Source organism: Microcaecilia unicolor, chromosome 2 (genome assembly GCF_901765095.1).
Source record: "Microcaecilia unicolor chromosome 2, aMicUni1.1, whole genome shotgun sequence".
Classification (NCBI taxonomy): domain Eukaryota; kingdom Metazoa; phylum Chordata; class Amphibia; order Gymnophiona; family Siphonopidae; genus Microcaecilia; species Microcaecilia unicolor.
In genome coordinates, this window is record NC_044032.1 from 338041359 (window position 1) to 338069269 (window position 27911).

Here is a 27911-nt window from a genome sequence, read left to right on the forward strand (position 1 = left end):
AAAGTTCACAAAGAAAGAAAACCATCAAAATGTTCTGTAAATAATAAAAACTTCAGTCAGGTATATGAACTGAGAAGACATGAATTAATCAGCATTAGCAAGAAACAAGTGCATCAAATGAACCTCAAGGGAGCAAAGTTATTTAGATGTTCAGTATGTGATAAAAGCTTCACTCAAAAAAATAACCTCAGAATTCATGAAAGAATCCACACTGGCGAAAAAACATATAAATGTTCTGTATGTGGTAAAAGTTTCAATCAAAAAGGTTACCTCGGAATTCATGAAAGAATCCACACTGGAGAAAAAAACATATAAATCTTCTGAATGTAATAAAAGCTTTAATCAAAAAGGTCACCTCAGAAGTCATGAAAGAATCCACACTGGAGAAAAAACATATAAATGTTCTCTATGTGGTAAAAGTTTCAATCAAAAAGGTTATCTCGGAATTCATGAAAGAATCCACACTGGAGAAAAACTATATAAATGTTTTGTATATGGTAAAAGCTTCAATCAAAAAGGTCATCTCACAATTCATGAAAGAATCCACACTACAGAAAAAACATATAAATGTTTTCTGTATGTGGTAAAAGCTTAAATCAAAAAGATCAACTCAGAAATCATGAAAGAATCCACACTGGAGAAAAACCATATAAATGTTTTGTATGTGGTAGAAGTTTCAATCAAAAAGGTAGCCTCAGAATTCACGAAAGAATCCACACTGGAGAAAAACCATATAAATGTTCTGAATGTGGTAAAAACTTCAGACACAAGTTTTCTCTCAGAATTCATGAAAGAATCCACACTGAAGAAAAACCATATAAATGTTCTGTATGTGGTAAAAGTTTCAATCAAAAAGGTTACCTCGGAATTCATGAAAGAATCCACACTGGAGAAAAAACATATAAATCTTCTGAATGTAATAAAAGCTTTAATCAAAAAGGTCACCTCAGAAGTCATGAAAGAATCCACACTGGAGAAAAAACATATAAATGTTCTCTATGTGGTAAAAGTTTCAATCAAAAAGGTTATCTCGGAATTCATGAAAGAATCCACACTGGAGAAAAACTATATAAATGTTTTGTATATGGTAAAAGCTTCAATCAAAAAGGTCATCTCACAATTCATGAAAGAATCCACACTACAGAAAAAACATATAAATGTTTTCTGTATGTGGTAAAAGCTTAAATCAAAAAGATCAACTCAGAAATCATGAAAGAATCCACACTGGAGAAAAACCATATAAATGTTTTGTATGTGGTAGAAGTTTCAATCAAAAAGGTAGCCTCAGAATTCACGAAAGAATCCACACTGGAGAAAAACCATATAAATGTTCTGAATGTGGTAAAAACTTCAGACACAAGTTTTCTCTCAGAATTCATGAAAGAATCCACACTGAAGAAAAACCATATAAATGTTCAGAATGTCTTAAAAGTTTCAATCGAAAAGGTAGCCTCAGAATTCATGAAAGAATCTACACTGGAGAAAAACCATATAAATGTTCTGAATGTGGTGAAATCTTTGCACACAAGTTTTCTCTTAGAATTCATGAAAGAATCCACACTGGAGAGAAACCTTATGAATGTTCTGAATGTGGTAAAAGTTTCAATCAAAAAGGTAACCTCAGAAGTCATGAAAGAATCCACACTGGAGAAACACCATATAAATGTTGTGAATGTGGTGAAAACTTCAGACACAAGTTTCTCTCAGAATTCATTATAGAATCCATACTGGAGAAAAAACATATAAGTGTTCTGAATGTGATAAATGTTTCCTCACCAAGTCTGGTCTAAGCATGAAAGAATCCACCATGGAGAAAAATGTGGACAAATTTGCTAAGGCAGGGGTTCTCAACCCAGTCCTCGGGACACACCTAGCCAATCGGGTTTTCAGGATAACCACAATAAATATGCATGAGGTAAATTTGCATACAATGGAGGTAGGACACATGCATATTTATTGTGGGTATCCTGAAACCTGACTGGCTAGGTGTGTCCGAAGGACTGGGTTGAGAACCCCTGTGCTAAGGCAACTTTTCTTAGGGGAAGTGTAAACAAAATTGAAAATCTCTCTCTTACTGATGACTGTAAGATAAAGGACCTTGAACAGGAAAGTGTATATAAATATCTAAGAGTGGAGGAAGGAACAACAGTTAAGCAGAAACCGCTGAGAGAAAAAAAAAAATCAATAAAGAATATTATAGGAGACTAAAACTGATATTGAGGAGTGCATTAACATGGAATAAGATACTGGCAGTTAATCAATTGACATTTCATGCATTCTAATATAGATTTGGTACTGTAGACTGGCCTCTTAAAGACATTGAAAAACTAGATATGCGCATGAGAAAACTCCTTAGTGTCCACAAGGTCATCTGTAAGAATCAATGTATGCTAAGACTGTATATTCCTAGAGCTGAAGGTGAAATGGGTGTCATAGAAATAGATTACATCTACTGAGCTACTATCATAGGCCTCCAGGCTTACCTAATGACATCATCAGGTCCCAATGCACAAAAGATGTTGAAAAATGAAAGAAACTGCTTAAGTACAGTGGGAAATACAAATTGTTACTCGAAGAACCATTCGTGGATCAACATCGGACACATGAAAGGTTAAGGAGAGGTGAAGTGAAACCTAAGGATGAGCGATTGATTGTTGCAGCCTAAGACATCAAATTACGAACAAAGATGATTTACAGGAAGCATTAAATAAACTGATGCAACAAACATGTAGATTCAGTAAGAAAAAGCTAGAAACACGTACTCATCTCATGGCTGGCTGCAAAGTGCTAATGGTATAAAATTTTTATACAGAAAGGCACAACAAGGTGACACGTCTCATGCATTGGAAACTCTGCAGATCTCTCTCATGAATATCCTAAAAACCTGACCGCTGCGGTGCCTCCAGAACCAGGTTTGGGAACCACTGCTGTAAGCATTACATCATCAGTATACCAGAAAAGCATTGGGATCATGTCCGTAAGAGAACTGTGGAAAATAAAGAGGTTATAATAAACTGGGACATCCTCATCCAAATTGATAAAAAGCTGGATACAAGAAAATCGGATATATTGGTAAAAAAAGAAACACCAGAATGACATTGATTATTGAAGTGTCAGTTCCAAAGAATTACTCTGTGAATCATGTGTAAAGAGAAATGATCCTCAAGTTCCAAAAAATGCAGGTAAAACGTTGAAGGACCGACTGACGATCCTCCTTTGCTGCAATATGGATGGGAGTGAGAAGTTGGAACCCCTCATCATTGGAAAGAGCAAACAGCCCCGTTGCTTCAAGAAAGTTAAGCGACTTCCTGTGTCATACGAGGCTAATGCAAATTCATGGATGACTGGGGAAATTTGGAAGCAGTGGCTAAAGAAGTTAGACACTAGAATGCGGGTACAAAAGCGTCAGATTTTGTTGCTTTGTGATAATTGTGCTGCACACAGGGATGATGTCAGGCTGTCTAACGTCAAGGTGGTCTTCCTGCCACCAAACACTATCTCTCTGATCCAACCTGTGGATCAGGGCATAATAGCTAATTTCAAACAACATTATCGGGCTCTTGTGCTACGTCGTCTGATGAGTGTTATAGATGACCAGACTGGCAAGGATAAACATGCTGTTCAACTGGCTCGTAATCTATCACTGTTGGATTCCCTACATATGCAGAAGGAAGCCTGGAATCATGTTACATAGGCAACCATTGTGAACTGCTACAAGCGGGCAAGGATGTGGAGGGGGACGAAACATGCAGCTGTTGCAAACGCGTCAGATGAACAGGTTATTGACATCCCAGCCGGTGTTACTGAAGAGGAGTTTCATCGCTATGTAGCTCTTGATTACGATCTACAAACAGCTGACAACAGCACTGATGTCGAGATATGCGCCTACACGCAGGCAACAATGGCTGATGATGAAACAGATGATGAAATGAGCAGCGAGGCACATGCTGATGAAATTCAACAACCTCCTCTTGTCACTTTTGCAAGAGCGCTGGAGAGTCTCAACACCGTGCGGGTCTGTCTGGAGGCCACTGGATGTCAGTGCTATGACAGTTTTTACCGTCTGGCAGACGTAGTCTATGGAACTCACAGACCCAATAGTGTACAGAGGACTATAATTGATTACTTCAAGTAAGCCTAACGTCAGTTAACTGAGACTGTATACTGTGTGTATAATAATAAACAGTACTGTACATATGTTTATCAGATGTCAAGCTTCTTTGGGTCACAACGGTTCAGTGCACGCTCCAGTTAACTGTATGCATTTCTTTGGTCCCAGACCCTTGCACTTAAGCGTATTGCACTGTACTAGGATTAGGGGGCATGCAATGAAGCTACAAAGTAGTAAATTTAAAACAAATTGGAGAAAATGTTTCTTCACTCAACGAGTAATTAAACTCTGGAATTTGTTGCCAGAGAATGTGGTAAAGACGGTTAGCTTAGCAGGGTTTGTTATGGAATTTCTCAAGCAACTATGCTTCTTTGTCCTTTGTGTTTGTTCTGAGGCCTGTTACTGCAGACTTCAGCTCATCCTGTTCACTGTAGTCAGAGGCCTGATAACAGTTTTATCTGCAAACTAGTACAAACCAGTTTTAGCTGGACATATAAGAACAACGGTTGGTAAAACATGAGGTAATGACCAGACACATGGGCAGAGCCCTGTGTATGTGCAGGATTCCTCATTGGGTAATTTATAAGGTGGTGCTCTGTGATGCAGTGGCGTAGCCACAGGTGGGCTTGGGTGGGCCAGGGCCCACCCATTTATGGCTCAGGCCCACCCAACAGTAGCACATGTTTAGTAGTAACTGTTGGGAATCCCAAGCTCCGCCAGCTGAAGATTTTCCCCTGATGGTAACGAAAACACTACTCTCCATAACACCGGCACATGCATGCTCAGTTTTCAGTGAATGCCTGCTGCCAAGGTGGAAAGAAGTGTTTTCCCACCAGCTGAGATAAATTTTTTTGATGGGGGGGGGGGGGGGTGAGAACACTTGGTGCCCACCCAATTCTTGCCTAGGCCCACCCAAAATCTGTTGTCTGGCTACGCCCCTGCTGTGATGGAAGGTGTATATTAATGACTGCACATCTAGTGAACACTAGAATATATTCTTCTGATAGGTAGGGCATATTCCTCGGCGACGAGGCAGTTGGCGCGGTGAAGTTGAGAAGCATTGGATGCAGCTGTCTGTGGCAGTGTTTAGCCCTTGAAACAGCCCGATAGTGGCAAAACAGGGTTCTCCTGTTGGGCTTTGTGAGTTCCGTATGCTGTGGAAGACAATGCGGACCGGCAGCATCAAGAGCATTTAAGTTAAGTAACAATTAGTTGACCGGATGTATAGCGTTTACATAAGCCTCTACTATATAGTATTGTGGAAGATGTATGTGCATGTATTGCATGAATAAGAAGAGTGGAGTTTTTTTTGTGAAGACTAGTGATTGAAGGAGAGGAGTACTCTAAAATTGAAAGGTTGTTCCTGCATAATGAGTACTCTCTATGGTTTCTGAAGTCTTTTTTTCTCCACGTTTCATGAATACTAGTGACTGCACACCTCCAATACTGGGTGATAACAAAGTAGAATTTTGTTGGAAACGGTGATTTTAATTACCCCCATATAGACTGGGTTAATGTGACATCAGGGCACGCTAGGGAGGTAAACTTCCTCGATGAAATAAAGGACAGCTTTATGGAGGAGCTGGTACAGGAGCCGACGAGAGAAGGAAAAATTCTAGACTTAGTCATTTGTGGAGCGCATGATCTGGTACGGGAGGTAGCAGTCCGGGGGCCGCTTGACAACATAACATGATCGCCTTTGAAATTTGCTTTCAAAAAGGTAAGCATAGGAAGTCAAATATGTTAGCATTTAACTTTAAAAAAGGAAGCTATGATAAATTGAGAAGAACGGTAAAAAAAAAACTTAGAGGAGCGACTGAGAGGGTAAGAAACCTACAACAGGCGTGGATGCTGTTCAAAAACACCGTCCTGGAGGCCCAGGCCAAACATATTCCACGTATCAGAAAAGAAGGACGGAAAACCAAACGACAGCCAGCGTGGTTAAAAAGTGAGGTAAAGGAGGCTATTGGAGCTAAAAAGGAATCCTTCAGAAAATGGAAGAAGGAACCAAATGAGGAAAATAAGAAGCGGCATAAGGAATGTCAAGTCAGATGCAAAGCACTGATAAGAAAGGCAAAGAAGGATTTTGAAAGAAGGATAGTGATAGAGGCGAAAACTGATAGTAAAATTTTTTTTAGATACATTAAAAGCAGGAAACCGGCAAAAGAATCGGTTGGCCCGCTGGATGACCGGGGTGTAAAAGAGGCGATCAAGGAAGACAAAGAAATAGCAGAAAAACCAAATGAGTTCTTTGCTTCAGTCTTCACCGAGGAAGATTTGGGTGGGATACTGGTGTCGGGCAGGGTATTCGAAGCTGAAGAGTCGGAAAAACTTATTGAAATATCTGTAAATCTGGAAGACGTAGTAGAGCAGTTCTGCAAACTGAAGAGTAGTAAATCTCCTGGACCGGATGGTATTCACCCTAGGGTACTGATAGAACTAAAAAATGAGCTGGCAGAGCTACTGTTATTGATTTGTAATTTATCCTTAAAATCGAGCGTGGTACCAGAAGATTGGAGGGTGGCCAATGTAATGCCAATATTTTAAAAAGGTTCCAGAGAAGACCCAGGAAATTATAGACCGGTGAGTCTGACGTCGGTGCCGGGCAAAATGGTACAGACTACAATCAAGAACAAAATTACAGAGCACATTCAAAAGCATGGACTAATGGGACAAAGTCAACATGGATTTAGTGAAGGGAAGTCTTGCCTCACCAATCTGCTGCATTTCTTTGAAGGGGTAAACAAACATGTGGACAAAAGTGAGCCGGTTGATATTGTGTATCTAGATTTTCAGAAGGCATTTGATAAGGTCACTCATGAAAGACTACAGAGGAAATTAGAGGGACATGGGATCGGGTCAATATTCGCAATGGAGAAGGGTAGTTAGCAGGGTCCCTCAGGGATCGGTGCTGGGACCTCTGCTTTTTAACATATTCATAAATGACCTAGAGATGGGGGTAACTAGTGAGGTAATCAAATTTGCCGATGACACAAAGTTATTCAAAGTAGTCAAATTGCGGGAAGATTGTGAAAAACTACAAGAGGACCTTATGAGACTGGGAGACTAGCCACCTTATAATTGAAAGAGAAAAACGCCTAGATTTTGACCCAAATCGGGAGATAGATGTTTATCTCACAAAAACGAATAAATCGGTATAATGGAAAGGCGATTTTGGACGTTTTCAACTACACTCCATCGCGGAAGCGTACAAAGTTGACGGAGGCGTGTCGGAGGCGTGGCAAAGGTGGAACTGGGGCGTGGTTTATCGGCTGAGGAGAGATGGGCACCTTTCGCCGATAATGGAAAAAAAGTATGCATTTGTAGCTAGAATTTAGGGCACTTTTCCTGGACCCTGTTTTTTCACGAATAAGACCCCAAAAAGTGCCCTAAATGACCAGATTACCACCAGACGGAATCGGGGATGACCTCCCCTGACTCCCCCAGTGGTCACTAACACCCTCCCACCACCAAAAATGATGTTTCACAACTTTTTATTTTCACCCTCAAATGTCATACCCACCTCCCTGGCAGCAGTATGCAGGTCCCTGGAGCAGTTGTTAGGGGGTGCAGTGGACTTCAGGCAGGTGGACCCAGGCCCATCCCCCCCTACCTGTTACAATTGTGCTGCTTAATGCTTAGTCGTCCAACCCCCCCCCCCCCAAACCCACTGTATCCACATGTAGGTGCCCCCCTTCACCCCTTAGGTCTATATTAATGGTGTAGACTTGTGGGCAGTGGGTTTTGAGGGGGATTTGGGGGGCTCAACACACAAGGGAAGGGTGCTATGCACCTGGGAGCTCTTTTACCTTTTTTTTTTGTTTTTGTAAAAGTGCCCCCTAGGGTGCCCGGTTGGTGTCCTGGCATGTGAGGGGGACCAGTGCACTACGACTCCTGGCCCCTCCCACGAACAAATGCCTTGGATTTATTCGTTTTTGAGCTGGGCGCTTTCATTTTCCATTATCACTGAAAAACAAAAACGCCCAGCTCACAAATTGTTGAATAAAACATGGACGTCTATTTTTTTTGAAAATACGGTTTGGTCTGCCCCTTCACGGACCCGTTCTCGGAGATAAACGCCCATGGAGATAGACGTTTTTGTTCAATTATGCCCCTCCACGCGTCTAAATGGCAGATGATGTTTAATGTGAACAAATGCAAAGTGATGCATGTGGGAAAGAGGAACCCAAACTATAACTATGTCATGCAAGGTTCAGCGTTGGGAGTCACGGACCGAGAAAGGGATCTAGGTGTCATCGTTGATGTTACATTGAAAACTTCTGCTCAATGTGATGCTGTGGCTAGGAAAGCAAATAGAATGTTGGTTATCATTAGGAAAGGGATTGAAAACAAAAATAAGGATATTATTCTGCCGTTGTATCGCTACATTGGTGCGACTGCACCTTGAGTATTGTGTTCAATTCTGGTCGCCGCACCTCAAAAAAGATATAGTGGAATAGAGAAGGGCGACAAAGATGATACAGGGGATGGGATGACTTCCCTATCAGGATAGGCTGAAGAGGCTGGGGCTCTTCAGCTTGGAGAAAAGGCGGCTGAGGGGAGATATGATAGAGGTCTATAAGATAATGAGTGGAATGGAACGGGTCGATGTGGAGTGTCTGTTTACGCTTTCCAAAAATACTAGGACAAGGGGGCATGCGATGAAGCTTCAGTGTGATAAATTTAAAACGAATCGGAGGAAATGTTTCTTCACTCAACGCGTAGTTAAACTCTGGAATTCGCTGCCAGAAAAGGTGGTTAAGGCGGTTAACTTAGCGGACTTCAAAAGAGGGTTGGACGGCTTCCTGGAGGAAAAAGCCATAGAATGTTATTGAATGGGTGAGGGAATAATACAGTATTTCTATGATGGGCGGGAGAAATTGCTTGTTCTTTTGGCCACTGTCGGTGACAGGGTGCTGGGCTCGATGGACCCTTGGTCTGTCCCAGCATGGCGATGATTATGTATTTATGTACTTATGGCTGAGGGGAGATATGGTCACAACAACAAAAACAGCCATTCCATCCGCAGACAAACTTGCCAAGTACTTCTATGAAAAAATTATAAACCTACGCAACACACTACCTCACGACAACACTGACATCGAATACTTGTTTAATAAATCCTTGCAGACGGGAGAGGTTCCAAGGGATTGGAGAACGGCGGATGTGGTCCCTCTTCACAAAAGTGGTGATAGGGAAGAAGCTGGAAACTACAGGCCGGTAAGCCTCACTTCAGTTATTGTAAAAGTAATGGAAGCGATGCTGAAGGAAAGGATAGTGAGTTTCCTGGAAGCCAATAAGTTGCAAGATCCGAGACAACATGGTTTTACCAAAGGGAAATCGTGCCAAATGAATCTCATTGAATTCTTTGATTGGGTGACAGGAGAATTGAATCAGGGACGAGCTATAGACGTAATCTACTTAGATTTCAGCAAAGCTTTTGACATGGTTCCCCACAGGAAGCTTTTAAATAAACTTGATGGGCTGAAGATAGGACCCGAAGTGGTGAACTGGATTAGGAACTGGTTGACGGACAGATGCCAGAAGGTGGTGGTGAATGGAATTCACTCGGAGGAGGGAAAGGTGAGTAGTGGAGTGCCTCAGGGATCGGTGCTGGGGCCTATTCTGTTCAGTATATTTGTGAGTGACATTGCCAAGGGGTTAGAAGGTAAAGTTTGCCTATTTGCGGATGATACTAAGATCTGTAACAGAGTGGACACCCCGGAGGGAGTGGAAAACATGAAAAAAGATCTGAGGAAGCTAGAAGAATGGTCTACGGTTTGGCAATTAAAATTCAATGTGAAGAAATGCAAAGTGATGCACTTAGGGAATAGAAATCCACGGGAGACGTATGTGTTAGGCGGGGAGAGCCTGATAGGTACGGACGGGGAGAGGGATCTTGGGGTGATAGTATCTGAGGATTTGAAGGTGACGAAACAGTGTGACAAGGCAGTGGCCGTAGCTAGAAGGTTGTTAGGCTGTATAGAGAGAAGTGTGACCAGCAGAAGAAAGGGGGTGTTGATGCCCCTGTATAAGTCGTTGGTGAGGCCCCACCTGGAGTATTGTGTTCTGTTTTGGAGGCCGTATCTTGCTAAGGATGTAAAAAGAATTGAAGCGGTGCAAAGAAAAGCTACGAGAATGGTATGGGATTTGCGTTACAAGACGTATGAGGAGAGACTTGTTGACCTGAACATATATACTCTGGAGGAAAGGAGAAACAGGGGTGATATGATACAGATGTTCAAATATTTGAAAGGGATTAATCCGCAAACGAACCTTTTCCGCAGATGCAAAAGCGGTAGAACGAGAGGACATGAAATGAAATTGAAGGGGGGCAGACTCAAGTAAAATGTCAGGAAGTATTTTTTCACAGAGAGAGTAGTGGATGCTTGGAATGCCCTCCCACGGGAGGTGGTGGAGATGAAAACGGTAACGGAATTCAAACATGCGTGGGATAAACATAAAGGAATCCTGTTCAGAAGGAATGGATCCTCAGGAGCTTAGCCGAGATTGGGTGGCAAGAGCCGGTGGCAGGCGGGGATATTGCTGGGCAGACTTATATGGTCTGTGCCAGAGCTGGTGGTGGGAGGCGGGACTGGTGGTTGGGAGGCGGGGATAGTGCTGGGCAGACTTATACGGTCTGTGCCAGAGCCGGTGGTGGGAGGCAGGGTTGGTTGTTGGGGGCGTGGATAGTGCTGGACAGACTTATACGGTTTGTGCCCTGAAAAAGACAGGTACAAATCAAGGTAAGGTATACACAAAATATGGTACATATGAGTTATCTTGTTGGGCAGACTGGATGGACCGTGCAGGTCTTTTTCTGCCGTCATCTACTATGTTACTATGTTACTTCTTTAATGAACTGGACCCAACTAATGGAGGATACCTGGCTGACCGAATCTGGTTAAAGTTCGACCTCCTCACCGTCGATAGAGTTGCACAGGCGATCAGCAGGTTCTCCAACACTCACTGCAAACTAGACACGTGTCCCAACTACCTACTGAAATCCGCCCCTGACTGCCTCATAACAAACCTCACGTCCCACCTAAATTACATGCTTCAGCGAGGTCTCTTCCCTAAGGAAAATGGCAATATTCTACTCACCCCGATACCAAAGGACTCCACGAAAAAAACAAATGAAATCAATAACTACCATCCAGTAGCATCCATCGCGATGTCAGTCAAACTGATGGAAAGCATAGTAGCCAAACAACTCACAGAATATATAAATAAATTCTCAATTCTACATGAATCTCAGTCAGGTTTCCATCCCCTACACAGCACAGAAACAGTATTGCTCACTCTCCTTTCCAAATTCAAACAGGAAATAGCAATAGGCAAAAACATCCTCCTCCTCCAATTCGACATGTCTAGTGCGTTCGACATGGTAAACCACAACGTACTACTAAGACTACTAGATAAGTTCGGGATTGGTGGTAATATACTAAGATGGATCAAAGGTTTCCTAACCACAAGAACATACCAAGTAATATCAAACATATCACTGCCGTGGAAAGCAGACTGTGGAGTACCACAAGGATCACCACTATCCCCAATCCTCTTCAACCTAATGATGACCCCGCTAACCAAGACCCAAGATATTCCTACCTGGGTTTGCAGCTCTTCGTAACCCACTATCTCTCCTTCCCTTCCCAACCTGATTATCCCCAGATATTACTCGTCTAATTCATTATTCCACATTGATCATCTGGTTGGCTTCTTCAAGGCCAATACGGTGTATAGTCAAATCATTTCATTGAAAACATACTTATTGTCCAATATTAGTTAGAAATAATACATCTGGTTACATTCTTTCTCTTTTAAAAACCAGAAGTTATTTAACAATACAGATACTTAAGTCTTTAATTCAAATTCCACTGATTAAAGTAATCCCAGTTTTCACAGGCATCACTCCTTTTAAAGTAATAATTGAGGAAATATTTCTGAGGAAAACTTTAGGAGTCATACCCGGAACTCTGGGAAAAACAATAATCTCGATATTAATCACCTACAATAATATTCATTTTATTATTCAAAGTTTCTGGTCTATTATCATTTTCAAGATCATAACTACTTCTTACTTGTGTAGAATCATTTGTTATATCAAATTTTCACTCTTAAAGGGTTCAGTTAAATTGTCCATGTAACTCTCTAATAAAATTATATCTGAAACAAAATTATTTACTGCCACCGTTAGGTCCCGAAGCACCTTCCAGATGGTATTCGGGATGGTTCGGAATAAGGTATCTTGCAAAGATACCTCACAAACAGGGAAGATAGGGTTTCTGGATAGTGAGGTTGCACAACAGACTGTGGTAGGCCAGGTGCCCTTAAATACAACTAAAAATCAGACAAAAGATGGCAAATCAGTAGTGTCCAGTTACATAGTAACTTAGTAGATGACGGCAGAAAAAGACCCGCACGGTCCATCCAGTCTGCCCAACAAGATAAACTCATGTGTATACCTTACCTTGATTTGTACCTGTCTTTTTCAGGGCACAGACCATATAAGTCTGGCCAGCACTATCCCCTCCTCCCAACCACCAGTCCTGCCTCCCACCACCGGATCTGGCACAGACCGTATAAGTCTGCCCACCACTATCTTCGCCTCCCCACCACCAACCCCTTTTCCCCCCACCGGCTCCACCACCCAATTTCGGCTAAGCTTCTGAGGATCCATTCCTACTGCACAGGATTCCTTTATGTATATCCCACGCATGTTTGAATTCCGTTACCGTTTTCTTCTCCACCACCTCCCGCGGGAGGGCATTCGAAGCATCCACTACTCTCTCTGTGAAAAAATACTTCCTGACATTTTTCTTGAGTCTGCCCCCCTTCAATCTCATTTCATGTCCTCTCGTTCTACCGCCTTCCCATCACCGGAAAAGATTTGTTTGCGGATTAATCCCTTTCAAATATTTGACCGTCTGTATCATATCACCCCTGTTCCTCCTTTCCTCCAGGGTATACATGTTCAGGTCAACAAGTCTCTCCTCATACGTCTTGGAACGCAAATCCCATACCATTCTCGTAGCTTTTCTTTGCACCGCTTCAAATTTTTTTACATCCTTAGCAAGGTACGGCCTCCAAAACTGAACACAATACTCCAGGTGGGGCCTCACCAACGATTGTACAGGGGAATCAACACTTCCTTTCTTCTGCTGGTCACACCTCTCTATACAGCCTAGCAACCTTCTCGCTACGGCCACCGCCTTGTCACACTGTTTCGTCGCATTCAGATCCTCGGATACTATCACCCCAAGATCCCTCTCCCCCTCAGTACATATCAGACTCTCACCGCCTAACACATACATCTCTCGTGGGTTTCTACTCCCTAGGTGCATCACTTTGCATTTCTTCGCATTGAATTTTAATTGCCAAACTTTAGACCATTCTTCTAGCTTCTGCAGATCTTTTTTCATGTTTTCCACTCCTTCCCGGGTGTCCACTCTGTTACAAATCTTAGTATCATCCGCAAATAGGCAAACTTTACCTTCTAACCCTTCGGCAATGTCACTCACAAATATATTGAACAGAATCAGCCTCAGCACCGATCCCTGAGGCACTCCACTACTCACCTTTCCCTCCTCTGAGCGAACTCCATTTACCACCACCCTCTGTCGTCTGTCCGTCAACCAGTTCCTAATCTAGTTCACCACTTCGGGACCTATCTTCAGCCCATCAAGTTTATTTAAGAGCCTCCTGTGGGGAACCGTGTCAAAAGCTTTGCTAAAATCTAAGTAGATTATGTCTATAGCATGTCGATGATTCAATTCTGCAGTTACCCAATCAAAGAATTCAGTGAGATTCATTTGGCACGATTTCCCTCTGGTAAAACCATGTTGTCTCGGATCTTGCAACTTATTGGTTTCCAGGAAATTCACTATCCTTTCCTTCAGCATCGCTTCCATTACTTTCCCAATAACCGAGGTGAGGCTTACCGGCCTGTAGTTTCCATCTTCTTCCCTATCGCCACTTTTGTGAAGAGGGACCACATCTGCCGTTCTCCAATCCCTCGGAACCTCTCCCATCTCCAAGGATTTATTAAACAAATCTTTAAGAGGACCCGCCAGAACCTCTCTGAGCTCCCTCAATATTCTGGGGTGGATCCCGTCCGGTCCCATGGCTTTGTCCACCTTTAGCTTTCCAAGTTGTTCATACACACTCTCTTCCGTGAATGGTGCTATATCCACTTCATTCTCAAATGTACTTTTGCCAAACCCTCGTGGTCCTTCTCCAGGATTTTCTTCAGTGAAAACAGAACAAAAGTATCTATTTAGCAAATTGGCTTTTTCTTCATCATTATCTACATAACGGTTCGCAGTATCTTTTAGTCTCACAATTCCCTTTTTAGTCATTCTTCTTTCACTAATATACCTGAAGAAATTTTTGTCGTCCCTCCTTACATTTCTAGCCATTTGTTCTTCCGCTTGCGCCTTCGCCAGACGTATCTCTCTCTTGGCTTCTTTCAGTTTCATCCGGTATTCCTCCCCGTGTTCCTCTTCTTGAGTTTTTCTACATTTCAGGAACGCCAATTCTTTAGCCTTTATTTTCTCAGCCACTTGCTTGGAGAACCATATCTGTTTCCTTTTTCTCTTGCTTTTATTTACTCTCCTTACATAAAGGTCTGTGGCCCTATTTATTACTTCTTTCAGCCTGGACCACTGTCCTTCCACTTCTTGTATGTCCTCCCAGCCCATCAACGCCTTCCTCAGGTATTCCCCCATTTTACTAAAGTCAGCACGCTTGAAATCCAGGACTTTGAGTTTAGAGTGGCCGCCCTCCACTTCAGCTGTCATATCAAACCAAACCATTTGATGGTCACTGCTTCCCAGGTGTGCACCCACTCGGACATTTGACACACTATCCCCATTTGTGAGCACCAGATCCAGCGTCACTCCCTCCCTCATGGGTTCCAATACCATTTGTCTGAGCAGAGCACTTTGGAAAGCATCCACGATCTCTCTACTTCTAAGCATCAGGTAAATAGGAACAACAAACATACTCTGAAATGTCTATATGTAAATGCTAGGAGTCTAAGAAATAAGATGGGAGAGTTGGAATATATTGCACTAAATGAAAAAATTGGATATAATAGGCATTACTGAGACCTGGTGGAAGGAGGATAACCAGTGGGACACTGTCATACCAGGGTACAAAGTATATCATAGTGATAGGGTGGACCGGACTAGTGGAGGGGTAGCATTGTATATTAACGAAAGCCTTGACTCAGATAGATTACAAATTCAGCAGGACACAAATCACACCTTTGAATCATTGTGGGTTGAAATTCCATGTAGAAAAGGGAAAAGGATGGTGATAGGAGTATACTACCGTCCGCCTCGTCAGGATGAGCAAGTAGACGCAGAAATGATAAAAGAAATCAGAGACGCAAACAAAATGGGCAATGTGATAATAATGGGTGACTTCAATTATCCAAATATAGACTGGGTAAATGTAACATCGGGACACGCTAGAGAGGTACAATTCCTTGATGAAATCAAGGACAGCTTTATGGAGCAGCTGGTGCAGGAGCCGACGAGAGAATGAAAAATTCTAGACTTGGTCCTTAGTGGAGCGCATGATCTGGTGAGGGACGTTATGGTACTGGGGCTGCTTGATAACAGTAATCATAATATGATCAGTTTTAATATCAACCTTGAAGTAACTATTGTGAAAGATCCCACCGGCCTCTCGGGGTCCGGAGGATCTTGCCTGCCGGGGACCGGTTGTGACGCTCACCAGATTCCTGTCCCAACCTTGTAGTCCACGGGAGTCCTCAGGGCATGCTTAAAGAAATCCACTCAAAAAAAGTAAAAATCAACAAGTTCCTTTTATTTCAGGGATTCACAGTCCAGTAAGTTCAAAAGAACTACAGCAGCCCTTTAAAACAGTCTTCTCCTGTTTCCTCTCAGGGCACAAGCTCAGCAGGGGTAAAAAAGAAAAAGAACCAACTCAATCCCTGCTGTGTTTAGAGCCAAGGGGTAGCCACCTTAAACAGTCCCAACAGCTCGGCTCCCTGCTCACCACCTCCATTCCCTTTTCGAGGGAGGTGAGCGGTGGGCTGAAGTCCACCAAAAAAAAAAAAACAACCTCTGCAACTTGCTCCCTCCCGGCTTTTTGAAACAGTTCAAATAAACACTTCTTTGTGCCTTAGCACTCAGTTCAAAGCACCCAGTTTCCTTTCGTCTGGGAGCAGGTCACTTCGGGGGAGGAACACACCCCTCCCTTCTCACTTTAACACACTAGCACTTCATTACAAACAGTTCAAACCAGGGGCGTATCTGGACTCTGGCGGTAGGGGGGGCCAGAGCCAGAGGGAGGGGGCACATTTTAGCCCCCCCCCCCCCCGGCGCCACCGATCCCGCCCCCGCCATTTCCGGACCCCCCTGCCACTGCCAGACCCCCCTCCCTCACCACCAATGACACTCTCCACCCCCTCCCGCCGCCGCCAACCCTCCCCCGCTGCTGTCACTTACCTTTGCTGGCGGGGGACCCCAACCCCCCGCCAGCCGAGGTCCTCTCTTCCATGCATGCTGCAAGTTGCAATGCTTCCTGTTCTTCTGAGTCTGATGTCCTGCACGTACAACGCGCAGGATGTCAGACTGAGTTCCAAATTCTGAGTCTGACGTCCTGCACGTTGTATGTGCAGGACGTCAGACTCAGAAGAACAGAAAGCGTTGCAACTTGCATCCTGCACGGAAGAGAGGACTTCGGCTGGCGGGGGCTTGGGGTCCCCCGCCAGCAAAGATCAGCAACGGGTTGGTGGCGGGCGTGCGGGAGGGAGGGGGAGGTGGAGAGGGTCGATGGTAGGTGGGTCCAGGGTGAAATCTGCGGGGGCCCAGGCCCCTGTGGCCCCACGCAGATATGCCCCTGGTTCAAACACCGACTGAACTCTTGCTGGAACAAGAAAGGATCCCACCCTTCGTGGGTCACTCTATCAGTGCACTGACCCTCCTCCCTCATGACCCTTTCTCTTCCCCCCATCCAGTCCAGATGTCATACCACGAGTTCACCTGAGTTTTCAGTTTTCTTCCTACCGAATGAGCCCAGGCAGAAAGGTCCATGGGTTCACCCAGGCTCTCCTCTATCTCTCTCTCTCCGGTCTCCTGCCACTCCATGGGTTCCTCGTCCCACCCACTTTTCAGCTGGTTCTCATTCACCTGATTACCCTCCGGGGTCCCCGCCCTTGCCTTGTCAGAGTTCTCCCCCGTGACCTGCTGGGGAAGGTAGTCTCTATACCAGGGCTTGCGCCGGGGCTGCTGCGTAGTGTAGTCTTTTTCTCTCCTCCATTTTTCAGGGGGCACTAACCTTTCTCTTCTCTCTCTCTGGGGAGGTAGTAAAGGCAATGCTCTGTTCTGTCTCCTTTTGCTCTTGAGCCTCCTCACTCCTTCCCCTTCCACTTCCATCTGCTCCACCCCTTCACATTATACACAGGAAGTCAAATACGTTAACGTTTAAGTACATAAGTAATGCCATACTGGGAAAAGACCAAGGGTCCATCGAGCCCAGCATCTTGTCCACGACAGCGGCCAATCCAGGCCAAGGGCACCTGGCAAGCTTCCCAAACGTACAAATATTCTATACATGTTATTCCTGGGATTTTGGATTTTTCCAAGTCCGTTTAGTAGCAGTTTATGGACTTGTCCTTTAGGAAACCGTCCAACCCCTTTTTAAACTCTGCTTTAAAAAAGAAGACTATGATAAAATGAGAAGAACGATGGAAAAAAAACTTAGGGGGACAACTGAGTGGGTAAAAACAGGCATGGACGCTGTTCAAAAATACCATCCTGGAGGCCCAGGCCAAACATATTCCGCAAATTAGAAAAGAAAGACAGAACTCCAAAAGACAGCCGGCCTGGTTGAAAAGTGAGGTGAAGGAAGCTATTAGGGCTAAAAGAAATGCCTTCAGAAAATGGAAGAAGGAACCATTTGAAAATAACAAGAAGCAGCATAAGGAGTGTCAAAGCAAATGCAAGGCACAGATAAAGAAGGCCAAGAGAGATTACGAAAAAAAGATAGCATTAGAGGCAAAAAACATAGTAAAAATTTTTTTTGGTATATTAAAAGCAGGAAGCCATCAAAAGAATCGGTTGGGCTGCTGGATGACCGAGGGATAAAAGGGGCGATCAAGGAAGACAAAGACGTAGCGGAGAGATTGAATTAATTCTTTGCTTCGGTCTTCACCGAGGAAGATTTGGGTGGGATACCGGTGTCGGAAATGATATTTTAAGTGGACGAGTCGAAGAAACTTACTGACTTCACGGTAAACCTGGAGGATGTAATGGGGGCAGTTCAGCAAACTGAAGAGTAGCAAATCTCCTGGACCGGATGGTATTCATCCTAGAATACTGATAGAACTGAAAAATGAGCTTGCGGAGCTACTGCTAGTGATATGCAATTTATCCTTAAAATCGAGCGTGGTACCGGAAGATTGGAGAGTGGCCAATGTAACGCCCATTTTTAAAAAAGGTTCCAGGGGAGATCCGGGAAATTATAGACCGGTGAGTCTGACGTCGGTGCCGGGGAAAATGGTAGAGGCTATTATTAAAAACAAAATTACATAAGTACATAAGTACATAAGTAGTGCCATACTGGGAAAGACCAAAGGTCCATCTAGCCCAGCATCCTGTCACCGACAGTGGCCAATCCAGGTCAAGGGCACCTGGCACGCTCCCCAAACGTAAAAACATTCCAGACAAGTTATACCTAAAAATGCGGAATTTTTCCAAGTCCATTTAATAGCGGTCTATGGACTTGTCCTTTAGGAATCTATCTAACCCCTTTTTAAACTCCGTCAAGCTAACCGCCCGTACCACGTTCTCCGGCAATGAATTCCAGAGTCTAATTACACGTTGGGTGAAGAAAAATTTTCTCCGATTCGTTTTAAATTTACCACACTGTAGCTTCAACTCATGCCCTCTAGTCCTAGTATTTTTGGATAGCGTGAACAGTCGCTTCACATCCACCCGATCCATTCCACTCATTATTTTATACACTTCTATCATATCTCCCCTCAGCCGTCTCTTCTCCAAGCTGAAAAGCCCTAGCCTTCTCAGCCTCTCTTCATAGGAAAGTCGTCCCATCCCCACTATCATTTTCGTCGCCCTTCGCTGTACCTTTTCCAATTCTACTATATCTTTTTTGAGATACGGAGACCAGTACTGAACACAATACTCCAGGTGCGGTCGCACCATGGAGCGATTCAAGGACATGGATTACTGAGACCGAGTCAGCACGGCTTTTGTGTGGGGAAATCTTGCCTGACCAATTTACTTTAATTCTTTGAAGGAGTAAACAAACATGTGGACAAAGGGGAGCCAGTTGATATTGTGTATCTGGATTTTCAAAAGGCGTTTGACAAGGTACCTCATGAAAGGCTACAGAGGAAATTGGAGGGTCATGGGATAGGAGGAAAAGTCCTATTGTGGATTAAAAACTGGTTGAAGGATAGGAAACAGAGAGTGGGGTTAAATGGGCAGTATTCACAATGGAGAAGGGTAGTTAGTGGGGTTCCTCAGGGGTCTGTGCTGGGACCGCTGCTTTTTAATATATTTATAAATGAGTTAGAGATGGGAGTAACTAGCGAGGTAATTAAATTTGCTGATGACACAAAGTTATTCAAAGTCGTTAACTCGTGACAGGATTGTGAAAAATTACAGAAGGACCTTACGAGACTGGGAGACTGGGCGGCTAGATGGCAGATGACGTTTAATGTGAGCAAGTGCAAGGTGATGCATGTGGGAAAAAAGAACCCAAATTATAGCTACGTCATGCAAGGTTCCACGTTAGGAGTTACGGACCAAGAAAGGGATCTGGGTGTCGTCGTCGATAATACACTGAAACCTTCTGCTCAGTGTGCTGCTGCGGTTCGGAAAGCGAATAGAATGTTGGGTATTATTAGGAAAGGTATGGAAAACAGGTGTGAGGATGTTATAATGCCGTTGTATCGCTCCATGGTGCGACCGCACCTTGAGTATTGTGTTCAGTTCTGGTCACCGCATCTCAAGAAAGATATAGTGGAATTGGAAAAGGTGCAGCGAAGGGCGACTAAAATGATAGCGGGGATGGGACGACTTCCCTATGAAGAAAGACTAAGGAGGCTAGGGCTTTTCAGCTTGGAGAAGAGACAGCTGAGGGGAGACATGATAGAGGTATACAAAATAGTGAGTGGAGTGGAACAGGTGGATGTGAAGCATCTGTTCACGCTTTCCAAAAATACTAGGACTAGGGGGCATGCGATGAAACTACAGTGTAGTAAATTTAAAACAAATCAGAGAAAAATTTTCTTCACCCAGCGCGTAATTAAACTCTGGAATTTGTTGCCGGAGAATGTGGTGAAGGCGGTTAGCTTGGCAGAGTTTAAAAAGGGGTTAGACGGTTTCCTAAAGGACAAGTTCATAAACCGCTACTAAATGGACTTGGGAAAAATCCGTTGTGGACGGGATGCTGGGCTCGATGGACCCTTGGTCTTTTCCTAGTGTGGCATTACTTATGTACATATGTACTTATTCAATGTAACCTCCACGGGAGCCAAAAACTCCAAGTTGATTTCTCTTAGGTGTTTAGGAGTGATTCTGCCGATTCAAGTTCTGCTGTAAACGTCCTCCGTTTCAGCATATGCCTCTAACTCACTCCTCCACTCCTTTGGACATGGTGGTTGAATAATTCAGGAGTGATGGAGTTGTTTTTTCCAGGTCCAAGAGCGTCGATGCTCCTTCGCTGGCGCTAATCAAAGGACTAACCAACCTTTTCATCTGTAGGCAGTTTGTCGCGCAGTGGCCCCAGACTTGCTGCTCAGGGGACAAAACACTGGCCATCAGTGGCTGACCGCTGGTTGTCCCCTTCCTCTCAGTTAAGGTAACTGTAATTGCAAAGAGGAAATTTACGTAAAGAAGACGAAACTTCAGAGAGCAGCTGGGCCGTTGGACATATGAACTTCAGGTCACCATCTTACCACACTCCCAGTTTGGGACACTCTTTGTCTGGTTTCTCCTCAGAGGCCTGTCTGATATGGTTTTATGTATACTCTAGTGGATCCTCTTCTACTTCTATCCCACTGTCAGTTGGTGTACCTCAGGGATCTGTCCTGGGACCTCTTCTCTTCTCCATCTATACTTCTTCCCTTGGTACTCTGATCTCATCCCATGGTTTTCAGTATCATCTTTACGCTGATGACTCCCAGATCTACCTCTCCACACCAGAAATCTCAGCCGAATCTCATCTGAAACCCAGCCTGCCTGTCTGACATTGCTGCCTGGATGTCTCAGCGCCATCTAAAACTAAACATGACCAAGACTGAGCTTCTTATCTTTCCCCCTAAACCAACCTCTCCTCCTCCCCCATTCTCTATTTCTGTGGATAACACTCATCCTTCCTGTTTCATCAGCTCGTAACCTTGGGGTCATCTTCGACTCCTCCCTCTCCTTCTCTGCACATATTCAACAGACTGCTAAAACCTGTCGTTTCTTTCTTTATAATATCAGCAAAATTCGCCCTTTCCTTTCTGAGCACACTACCAGAACCCTCATCCATGCTCTTATCACCTCTCGCTTAGACTATTGCAACTTGCTTCTCACAGGTCTCCCACTTAGCCATCTCTCTCCTCTTCAATCTGTTCAAAATTCTGCTGCACGACTAATATTCTGCAAGGGTCAATATGCTCATATTAGCCCTCTCCTCAAGTCACTTCACTGGCTTCCTATCCATTTCCGCATACAGTTCAAACTCCTCTTATTGACCTATAAGTGCATTCACTCTGCAGCTCCTAAGTACCTCTCCACTCTCATCTCTCCCTACATTCCTCCCCGGGAACTCCGTTCACTGGGTAAATCTCTCTTATCTGCACCCTTCTCCTCCACTGCTAACTCCAGACTCCATTCCTTTTATCTTGCTGCACTGTATGCCTGGAATAGACTTCCTGAGCCGGTACGTCAAGCTCCATCTCTGGCTGTCTTCAAATCTAAGCTAAAAGCCCACCTTTTTGATGCTGCTTTTAACTCCTAACCCTTATTCTCTTGTTCAGAACCCTATTTTTTTGTTACATTTGTACCCCGCGCTTTCCCACTCATGGCAGGCTCAATGTGGCAATGGAGGGTTAAGTGACTTGCCCAGAGTCACAAGGAGCTGCCTATGCCTGAAGTGGGACTTGAACTCAGTTCCTCAGTTCCCCAGGACCAAAGTCCACCACCCTAACCACTAGGCCACTCCTCCTCACCTTAATATTCCCTTTTGTCCTGTTTGTCCTAATTAGATTGTAAGCTCTGGCGAGCAGGGACTGTCTCTTCATGTTCAAGTGTACAGCGCTGCGTACGTCTAGTAGCGCTTTAGAAATTATAAGTAGTAGTAGTGTCCCTGGGGAACCAGAGTCCACTACCCACTGTTCCTTTATCCTGGCATTCTCCGTGGGATTCCAGTGTTCCTCCATTATGGTGGATCTTCCTTTGGCATTAAAAAAAATAATTCCCTATAAGTGCACAGAATTATGCTGTTTTCATAGGCACTTCCATTAGTACAGAGACAAAAAAATGAGGGGTAATACTACACGTTACATGCAGGTACTTTGCTCTGTCCCTAGAGGGTTCACAATCTAAATTTTTGTACCCAGGGCAATGCAGGGTTAAGTGACTTGCCCATAGTCCAGTGGCATAGGAAGGGGGGGCGGTGGGGCGGTCCGCCCCGGGTGCACGCCACTGGGGGGGGTGTTGGCTCCACTGGTTCCCTGCTATCTCTGCCCCGGAACAGGTTACTTCCTGTTCCGGGGCAGAGAGAGCAGGGAACCAGTGGAGCCGACGCAGCTCCCATCAACGTGCACTCGGGGCGGAGCGGCCCTCCCACCTGTCCCCTTTCCTACGCTGATGGTAAGAATGCGCTCCGGGGGTGTATGCGCGCGCCGAGGGGGGTGCACTGTGCTGCACCCGGGGGGAGGGGGTGCGCAGCAGCGACCCGCCCCGGGTGTCAGCCGCCCTCACTACGGCACTGCCATGGTCACAAGGAATTTAGTGAGAATTGAACCCAGGTTGACAGGATCATAGCCTGCTAGCCATTAGGTTACTCCTCCAGCTCTGTTGTAGTATCTGCTACTTATAATGGAAATATCTGCTATCAGTAGTTTTTTGATACAGACAGTTCTTCATCTAATTGCTATAGATCAATATTCAATGGCACTTCCAAATATCACTGCAAACCAGCCATTTCCTAACCAGTTAGATTAGAGGTGGACCAGAGTGTGGGAAGAGAACCTCCTTAAACAGTTAGTGGTGATTTTCAGTCCGCTAAGCAGGTAAGTAATTGCAAAAAGAACAGTAAAAAGGTTGTCTTAACTTTATGCACTAAAGTTAACAGGGCACCAGTCTGAATATCTGGGGTCAGTTCAGCCCATGGCTGTGAGCGGATCAGATGCTGATTACTGGTGCAGCTGAATTTCAAGCAGAGTGAATTCTTAGAAAGTGGAGGGGGACAGAAATAATGGCACAAAATGCCTGCCCCCCCACCCACACACACACACACACACACACACACACACACACACAACAGTAAGAGAAGCAGCCTCCTATTCAGGGTACAAGTGACACATTGAACAATCAGTCAGGTACTGTCAGTTTACCCCTTAGTCTTTCACCACCGGGTTAATGGAGCTGCCAGGAAACCTCTCACTGAGGCATATTTTCAAAGCACTTAGCCTTCCAAAGTTCCATAGAAACCGATGGAACTTTGGAAGGCTAAGTGCTTTGAAAATATGCCTAACTGTGTCCTTCTCCTTCTGGGCCAGAGCAGCAATTTCCATGCTCTCCTCCCCCTGTCCCTCAGTCACCTCCATTTTATCCTCATCACCAGCCTCCTCCTCCCCAAGCCTTCCCAGCTGGCCTTCATTACCCTCATCAGAAATAATCTCCCAATCCTCTACACCCTCCCCTAGTTTCTGCACAGCTCATCTGGGAAGAGAGGGTTCCTGGGATTGGTAGTTCCTTCCTCGCTTCCCCCCCTTCAGTTGGCTTTTCAGCCACCAGAGGGCGAGCTTTCTGTATACTAGGAACTTGGTATTGGAACTTTCTCGGTCGGCATTCCCCTGCTCTCTGCAGCCCTCGCTCCCGTGGTTCCCTTGTTCTCCTATCACCTTCCCTCTCACATACCCCCCCTCTCAACTGATTGCTAGGGATTTCCATATCCTCACTAGCAATCCGTGATAACACATCAGCATTAGTTAATAAGCGACCCGCTCTATGTTCCACTCAGAACCAGTAGGGCTGCAGGGCTAGGTACCAACGGGTGAGGCGAGCATTGTTGTTCTTCATGTGACCCAAGCACTTAAGGGGAGCATGGTCGGTCACCAAAGTAAATGAACAGCCATCCAATTAAAAATGACATGCCTGCATTGCCCATTTAATAGCTAGACTTTCCCTTTCGATAGTTGAGTACCTCGTTTCATGCGGTAACAGCTTCCGACTCAGGTACATGAGGGGATGCTCTTGCCCCTCATGCAGCTGAGACAAAACTGCCCCTAGCCCAAACCCCGAAGCGTCCACCTGCAGCACAAAAGCTTTGTCAAAGTCTATTGCTCTAAGCACTGGTTCCTGGCATAATATTATTCTTAGTTTGTCAAAGGCATCTTGACCATCCACATCCCAGCGAAGTGTATTAGAGGCCGTATTAGGGGCTGTACTTTTCAGTCTATCTGTTAAGGGTGCTGCCAAAGAGGCAAAAGGCCAAAGAGGTGATACGTCAGATGGGGGCGGGCCCAGGTTAGGGAAGGAGAGACGTCCTGAAGACTCGCGGCGATCAGATGTTGTTCTTGCCCGTGCAGTGCCTTCACACAAAGGTGAGAGGCCCTGCGCGGGGCCCGGTAAGGCGGAGGGGGGGGTCCAGTGGAGGGGGAGGAGCAGCGGCGACAACTTCAGGGGGGCGGGGCACGGGGGCGGAGGATGGCGGGAGGCGGAGCTGTGGGAGAAGGAGAAAGAGAGAGAGAGGAAGGGAGGGGGGCCGGGGCTGCTAAACTTTTGATTTTTGTTTTGATTTTTTATTTAATACAGGGGGAAGCAGGGAGCAGCGGCGACCTCGGGTAGGGGGGGGGCAAGGCCGTCCATACAGGACGCTCCTGACGAGCGCCTTTGCTCCCTCCTGATCCTTTTTTGCTGTTTGGTTTGATTTTCTTTTTTATGCATGGGGAAGCGGGGAGCCACGTGTTTGTGTGGATTATTTATATTTTCAAATGTGCCAGCTTGGATTTTTATGCTGCAGGGAGAAGCGGGAGCAGTGTCTGTATGACAGCTCAAGCTTTAATGACAGCTCTGACCTCACGTTAAATATTTCACGGTAAATGATTCGGTGCAATCGTCGGTATGGTTAGTGCATCCCGAATTGTCCACATTGCAATTGTAAGTGACTCGTTTGCATTCCGTTTTCGTTAGCTGCTAGCATCGTCGGAAAATGGCCTTTAATGCATGCTACAGTTGAAAATTTCTTCGTTAAAGGGTCGTTAAAGTTTAGTGCATCTGGGCCTTAGGGTCAACCCTGCCTGACGGAAAGTTTCCAGCACCTCCCAAAACTGCACCATATGAGTCTCCCAATTCTCACTGTGTATAACTACATCGTCCAAGTATGCTGCCGCATACTCCTGGTGCGGATGGAGAATCCTATCTAACAACCGCTGGCAGGACGCAGCCGCTGAATGCAACCCAAATGGCATTCTCTTAAATTGATACAATCCCACCGGTGTAGTGAAAGCGGTCTTTGGCCTGGCCTCTTCCGAAAGGGGCAGTTCCCAACCAATCCAGCAGCTCTTCAATGCGTGGCATCGGATAGGCATCCAGAATCGATAGAGCATTGACCTGCCGGAAATCAATGCAGGACCTCCAGGTCCCATCAGCTTTGGGTACCAGTACCATCGGACTTGACCAGGGATTGAATGATTCCTCAATCACCCCAAATGCTACCATCTCCCTAACCTGACGTATAACCTCTTGCCGCTTGGGGGGGGGGGGGGGGGGGAGAGAGGCGGTAAGGGCGCTGCTTCACTACCTTCCCTAGCTCAGATATAATGTCATGTGTTATGAGGGTGGTTTCACCAGGGCGGGAGGTTAATACATCCTGAAATTCGTATAAGAGCTTCCGGAGCTCCTGTTGTTGGTCTTCACTAAGACCCGGGTCAATTTGGGGTTCATCTACCTGAGAGAGCTCTGTGATTTGAGGTCCCAGATCCTCCTCCCCCTCTCTTATTCCTTGACTCCATAACCCCTGCCTTTCCTGCCAGGGCTTCAGGACATTCACGTGATACGTTTGTATCCTACCTTGTTCATGTTTCACTGCATAGGTGGTGGGGCCCAACTGCTTTTATATTGTCACAGGGCCTTTCCAATTACTTGTGAATGTATGCGGTGAGTCTGACACTAATACTAATACTTTTTCTCCCACTTGAAAGGTTCTTTTAACACTCTTTTTATCATAATAGGCCTTCTGGGAGGCTTGGCTTTTGGCTAATTGCTGCTGAGCACCCTCCTGTACTCTACTCAAACGCTCTTTTAAATTCACCAAATAACTATTTACATCCCTATCCTGTTCCTCCGGGGCGGCACCCATTGTTCTTTCAAAATATCCAATACTCCCCTTGGTGTCCTACCATACATCAACTCAAATGGTGACACTTTTAAGGAGGCCTGAACCCTCTCTCGGTACACATACAGGATGAATGGAAGTAATAGATCCCACTGCTCATGACATGCCCTCAAACCCTTTCTTAATAACATCTTCAAGGTCTTGTTAAAACGTTCCACCAGACCATTTGTTTGGGGGTGATATGCCGCCGTACGCAGGAGCTGGATCCCAAATGCCTCCCATACCTGCTTCAGGGTACGTGACAAGAAATTGGTACCCCGGCCCGTTAGTACTTCCCTGGGGAAACTGACTTTGTAAAAGATAACACTTCCTCTCTTCAGTCAGTCCCCACTCCTTATATCCGTGAGAAACCCTACCGGTCATGTTCTTAGACTGGGAGGTAAACCCCCTTTGTCCTCCTAAACATTGAGACTCAAGGTAGCATTCCATTCCTTTAACCGCTGCTTCTAATGTATCACAACCTCTCCTTACCAAGTCCATTTTCTTACTAATTCAGGAAGAGCCTCTAAAAATTGCTCTAATACCAGTTCTTGCAAAATTTGCGTTACTGACCTCTTATCCGGTTCTAGCCACCTCGTGGCAAGGTCCATTAGTTTCTGAGCCAGAGCTCTTGGAGTATCTCCCTCTGTCCACCTCCAACTCCGGAACCGTCGGCGATAAGTCTGTCTGTTCACCCCATATCTGTCCAGAATAGCTTTCTTAAGACGGTCATAGTCTGCTACCTCAGCTGGAGCCAAACCCCAAAATGCTGCCAAGGCCTGACAACGCAGGAGCTAATCGAATGGAGCTGCCAGGAGACCTCTCACTGTATCCTTCTCCTTCTGGGCCAGAGCAGCAATTTCCATGCTCTCCTCCCCCTGTCCCTCAGTCACCTCCATTTTATCCTCATCACCAGCCTCCTCCTTCCCAAGCCTTCCCAGCTGGCCCTATTACCCTCATCAGAAATCATCTCCCAATCCTCTACATCCTCCCCTAGTTTCTGCATAGCTCGTCTGGGAAGAGAGAGTTCCTGGGATTGGTAGTTCCTTCCTCGCTTCCCCCCTTCAGTTGGTTTTTCAGCCACCAGAGGGCGAGCTTTCTGTATACTAGGAACTTGGTATTGGAACTTTCTAGGTCGGCATTCCCCTGCTCTCTACAACCCTCGCTCCCGTGGTTCCCTTGTTCTCCTATCACCTGCCCTCTCACATAA

At 45.2% G+C, this 27911-nt stretch overlaps 1 pseudogene; it reads left to right on the forward strand.

The window, feature by feature from the left end:
• The first annotated feature begins 117 nt into the window (after positions 1–117).
• Positions 118–27698, forward strand: LOC115462056 (annotated as a pseudogene).
• Positions 27699–27911: the final 213 nt, after the last annotated feature.